The sequence below is a fragment of the Rattus norvegicus genome, chromosome 11 (genome assembly GCF_036323735.1).
Source record: "Rattus norvegicus strain BN/NHsdMcwi chromosome 11, GRCr8, whole genome shotgun sequence".
In the NCBI taxonomy this organism is placed as follows: Eukaryota; Metazoa; Chordata; class Mammalia; order Rodentia; family Muridae; genus Rattus; species Rattus norvegicus.
In genome coordinates, this window is record NC_086029.1 from 30,993,722 (window position 1) to 30,999,721 (window position 6,000).

The window sequence follows — 6,000 nt, forward strand, 5'->3', positions numbered from 1 at the left end:
GTCACTAACTATCTTTCCCATTTCCTCAGACTTTCTGTCATTGATATACATGATATTCCTACCTTCTTTAAAGAAAATAAACTGATTAAAAAAGTCTCTGAAAAAGGGATACCTTGGCTTGTCTGAGAGTCTTTGCTGTAGCTTGTCTTGTGTAGGAGTGACTTTCAACAGTTTTTACTCTTTCAACAGTTATATATTCTTAAGTTGGAGAGGCATAGTGATCTGTTCAGTTTCTGGGACTTCTTGATGTTGTTTTGAGTTGTTTATTTTATGTCTTAACAAGTTTTGCTGCAGGATGGAGTGTTACATCTTTCTGTAGAACAAACACCCTGTAGTTTTACCTCCTTGAAAAATCCTGCCCTAAAATATTCTCTAGTTTCACCTCTCTTTTTTAATCATCATATGTCTTAAAGAGTTTCCTAAACGTTAACTACAAAGTTTTCCTAAACACAGCAATATGGTATATTTCTTTTATTAAGGTTTCCTTGACTCAAAGAATTATTGAAAACCACTTCTGTAGGTGTTCTTTCTGAATAAATGGATTAGAAATCCAGCCATGAAAATGGGTTCTTAGATATCAGTAAAACTTGATCCAATGATGTGTTCAACGTTTTCCACCTTTTCTACTGACCCAGGCTTCTTTGCTTTTATACATTTCTCTTATTGGAATAAATGTTTTATATCTCTTTTGTTCATTTTCAAGAACTGTTCTTTTATAGTTACATCCTTAGTTATTTTGTAAATAGAACCCTCTTATTTTGTTCTAGAACTCTACAGTTTTCACCTCAAGTTTGGTCAGCTGTCATAGTATGAGGATATTCATGAATAATATGCTACAATTATAATTTAAGACTAGTATGAGTTTTACCTCATATGTAAGACATGTAACAAGTAAGTGAACTGGTGAAATGAGATATACCTGAATTCCTGGAGAACATTTATAGTAGCTAATAAAATAATATCATTTATAGGAAGAGATGGTTACATACCAGACACCTGCCATTTTAGTATCAAACTGAAAGCACCTGAAGATGAAGAGAGGAGTTTTACAAATCATGTTTAAAACAACTTAATGGAGTTCTAATTTTTGTAATTTCACTGAAATGTTTTACATATGACTCAGGAGTTAGCATTTGTCATACATATAAAAATCTCAATGCTGCTATTATAGACTATATAAGGGAAGAATGAGAATTCTGAATAGCTAACATATTTTAATTTTAATCACACATTGAATATGTCTTTTAATGACATATTCATTTTCATGATGTATGCTATAAATTATAATAATTTGTTTCATTGGAAAATGACTTCTCACCAGTTACTCACTCTACAATTTAAGTTGATCTGAAGAACTTGAGAGATTTCTATTACGTGAGATTAGTTTATGCCAACTTTTTCAGATTCCTTTGGTGCAACCAAGAGAAGAAGTCAGTTTAACACTGTTCAACAGAGGGGAACTTTGTTCACAATCTAGGGGTAAAATTCACTCAGTGGACATCTCTCCTGTTACTTCTCTTCCAAATCTTGAAGGATGTGAAAGATAATTACATAGTAAAATATTCCTTCACCAGAACACATTTATTATCTATATAATGTAAACAAATGCTGTGTTAGCTAAAAATGATGTAAAATTATAGTATCTACCTTCAGTGTGCTGATTAGGACAGATACATAATAATAATAATAATAATAATAATAATAATAATAATACAAAGAAATAATTGCTATTAAAAATATGTGTAAGGAATTGTGAAATTTGGGAGAGCTGGTATAAATCTCTGTCCTGAAGAATTAGTTAATAGTTCACAAAGAAGTGATGTCAAACTTTGCTCTTGAGAGCACAGCCGTTCAATAAATAGACGTGGAACTAAAGAAACTACAGTTCCCAGTCATTACAGGGAAGGCTGAGGTAAAGCAGCCTGCCCCCAAGACTTGCTTGCCAATTGCTAGATATCAAAGTGAAGCCATCAAAGTCAAGCTGGCAGCAAATTCTTGAGTGAATCCACCCGAGTTCAGTAGAATTACTCAGTAGACTCTAGAATTGTCTTCCGTTCATTGGTTAGATAAATAAATGGTGTTGTCATAGATGAAATATTTTAGAGTAGCTGTCTCAGTTACATTTCTATTGCTGTGACAAAACATTAAAATGAGGCAATGGTCTTTTAAAATAAAGCATTTAATTGAGCTCATCGCTTCAGAAGGTTAGCGTCTATGTTAGTGGAGCAAAGGCATGGTGGTAGGAACAGCTGAGAGCTCACATCCTTATCAACAAGCAAGAAGCAGAGAGAGCACTCTGGGAATGGCAACCTCAAACTGAATCCTCGAAGTCCACCCTAAGTGCTACTGCAACTCCAATAAGGGAGACCTCCTAATCCTTCCCAAACAGGTCCACTGATTGGAGACCAAGAATTCAGGCATATGAATCCTTGGGCCCCATTCTCATTCAGATCACTGCAATGTACTATTAGGTAGCAGTGTATGACTTATGCAGTCACATTTGTATTTTCAAAATGAGTTGGACTGGGGATATAGCAGTCAGTAAAACGTTTGCCATTGTAAGCACGAGGATCTGAGTTTTATCTCTAGAACCCTTGTCAAAGCTGATATGTCTTTATAAGTTCAGACAGCTGTGAGGAAGTAATAATAAAGAGGTAGATGTCTGACCAGATAACTTAGCCTTCTCTACCAGAACCAGACCAATGAGACACTGCCCAAAAAAGTCATTGAGGAAAGTATCAAAGGAAAAATAACTGGTTGATCACTGGCCTCTAGACTCATGCATACATGTGTGTATTACTACACATGAACACACCCATAAACACAAAGAATAGCTGTAGGGAGCAGATTTTCAGAGATGAGAATGACAGTGAGTATATGGGGAAATTGCAAAGTCCTTGTCCAGAGCATTTCCTGTTGTTCAAGTCTTTGCTCCAGAGCTGGTACTTGGAGCCTCTTCCTTGGGTGCAAATAATGAAGATAATGTCTGGCTCCTTCTATAAAGCTCCCCTGAAATCAATAGTTACCGATTTTTCCAGCATGAGTGTTAATCATAAGCAAAATAATTCTAATGTGGCTTTGCCAGGTCTAGCATAATTTTAGCAGAACTCCCAATCAGGCCAGGGCATGTTAGCTCGAAACTTCACAAAACTCTCTGCTTCCCTTCCCCTGTCCCATATATCAGCCCATCTTAATTCTTATTTTGGAAAGACTATACATGATTAGATGCACCAAATCTTTCCATGTGTAATTTTTTATTGATCAGTACTACAAATTAATACTGTTATTCTTCTCCCTTCTTCTGCTTAGGCTTCCTATTTTGTACTGCACTGATTCATCCTACTGGAAAAGCTAATTTCTGTTTCTTCACTGAATATTTTGTCTATTGTTTCGAACTTAGGGATGATTCTGCTGTGAGATCAATGCTTTCTTGCAGGCTTCTCCAAGTTAGGATGCTTTAGCTTCAATATCTCATTAGTTGTAGACTTATGAGGTAAAGGTTTTTCTTACTTCTCCTCTCTATGAGCTCTTGAAAGGTAATTGATGACCTACTGAGTGATTGAATGCAGAGGATACATTTGATGGTATCCAATAGTCTTTACTAGTCTTCCAAATGTTATTTAATGTTCTTTTTACTTCTAAAACCATTACTTAAGAACATTGTTTATATATTTGTTAGTCCCTGACTATTCCTTGAATTATGACATTATTAGGAACATAGTCTATAAGTTCTTTGTCATTTTAGGTAATTACTAAATCTTCTTGAGTGATCTAAAGTTCTTATGTCTTCAATTACCAACTGTATATTAATGTCTTAAAAAAACCATGTTTATTGCTAGTATCTGTGATGGCAATTCTTAGTTGTCAACCTGACTTCATCTGGAATTAATTAAAACTTCAAAATAAAGGACATACCTATGAAGGATTTATGCTTAATAACTGGGAAGGTATACTTCTAATTCAGATCTTTGAGGGAGGAAGATGTTGGTAGCCACCCGTACCAGCTGTTGTCTGTTAGTACAGGGCACAACTGTTGTCCACCCCCGAAGGACGCAGTGCGCATGTGCAAGGGTGTGTTCGCGCCAAGTCTTTGCCCACCCTGGGGTGTGCCAATGAGATCACGGCTATGCGGCCAATCAGGAAGGAACACGTTGCTTTGGGGGATATAAAGCTAACGCTCTCTGGGGCCGCGGCATCTCCTCTTCAAGATGCAATAAACGCTTTGCTGCAGAAGGATCCTGGTGTCTGTTCTTGCTGGCGAGACGATAGCGCGGGACAGGAAGACACAACTTTAATTCATATCCTGAATCCAGATCTAACTTCAGCAATGTTTTTTTTTTTTCTGAATGTCTACATAAGACCATAGAAGAAGGATGCCTTTGCTCTTTGCTTGCTTGTAGTTAGTTGCCTTGTAAGCCAAGTACACTTCTTCACTGACATTAGATTCTACTTTCCCGCATTCCAGTATATAATGAAGACCAGCCTTGAACACTAAGTAACTACTGGATTATTGCACTTTCCAAAACAGCCATTGTTGTACTGGCAGAACCACAGGCTGTAAAGCATCTCATAAAGCATCTTACTCATATTTTACACCTATGTGTTCATATTACAGGATTAAGTAAAATCAACATCTCTTTAAAAAACAATTCTTCCAGTTTTTTACACTTGATCTTAGCCAAAAGGCCGAGAAGCGATACTACCAGCTTTTTAAAAAAATATTCTTCTTCCTTTTGTCTCAACTGACAGTACCATAATATTTTTTACATGGTTGTACAAGCTGTTTGAGTCAGTGAGCAAGGATTCCAACAGAAGTTGAAACACTGATGGAATCCAGAATGGATTGAACTTGAGTGCATATCATTTGATGATAACCAGAGCTTCTGCATGAAGTAGCTTTACTGCTGCTTTGCTGAAGGGGTCAGCCAGTAAGGCACCAGTTGCCAGTGGCAGAGGAACCTTGTCAGACTATCACAGTGCTCCATTACCAAGAGCAGAGCATTCATACAGTAGGTAATGCATCTGTGCCCAATATGAGCTGTCATAACAGTAGAAGCTGTGAACCAGAGCTTCCAAGCCTGGAGCGACTGTTTACTGATGGGTTATTGGTCCCCTTAGCCCAGAGGATGACTGGGCAGAGACTTGGACATCTGGAGCCCCCAGGACAGTTTTGTTGGATCATTTATTCTAACAGTCTATACAGTGTAATTTTCCATGGTGCTATGATGAGATAAATATTGGGAAGTGCTGTGATTTCAGGAACCACCAACCATCTGCTAGATGCAATGCCAATTCCATTGCTCTAATGTTACATACCCAGTGATGTCTCATGCAATTTGAAAGCTCGCAACTCAGAGGCTGACTTGGCCTCCTTGGTTACTGACTGAGTATGTAACACAGAATCAGTTGCATTTGTTTCTGTTCAGTCCTGTTTATACCAGTATTTTAAAATAAATATTTCCACTGGAAATAGAATGATGGCTATACTCATGAATTTTGTACTGGTAAGTAGCTTATAATTTAGCAGAGGAGGAAAAAGAGGAAATAGATGAATTGTATATTTAACATTCAGCAAATAATCTTTTACACAATGAAATTTTAAAATAGAAGCAGTTATTAGCTGAAAATAATTTTGAAAACTTGACTAAGATGAATTATTTAAAAATCATGGTTACATTAGCTTTAAGCAATATTCTGTTTAAAATACTATGAAAATTGTGGAGTCTAGGATATTGTTTGGTTGGTAAAGTTTTGCCTTGTGAGCATGAAGTCTTGAGTTCAATTTGGAGAACCTAAGAAAATTAGAGCATGTGGTACTGTCCACTTGAAATCTAAATTTTGGAGAGCCAGAAATAAGCAGATCCCTACAGCATGATAGTCTCAGTCCAGATATAGACACTATCTCAGAAAATAAAATGAATGAGTAGCAACACTTGAGGTTGATTTCAGGCCTCCACATGGGTGTGCATATGCCCACACACATGTCCATTCATAAACACA

At 36.7% G+C, this 6,000-nt stretch overlaps 1 long non-coding RNA gene across 2 annotated transcripts in view; it reads right to left on the reverse strand.

Annotated features, from left to right (window-relative positions):
- Positions 1-4,075, reverse strand: part of LOC120095597 (uncharacterized) — an 86,412-nt gene extending 82,337 nt beyond the window's left edge. Inside the window, exon 1 of one of the 2 annotated variants that reach the window (XR_005491158.2) lies at positions 3,916-4,075. This is a non-coding gene — a long non-coding RNA (uncharacterized LOC120095597). Of the gene's footprint in view, positions 1-112; positions 875-3,915 lie in introns of those variants that run through there. The other variant, XR_005491157.2, reaches the window with a different exon arrangement.
- Positions 4,076-6,000: the final 1,925 nt, after the last annotated feature.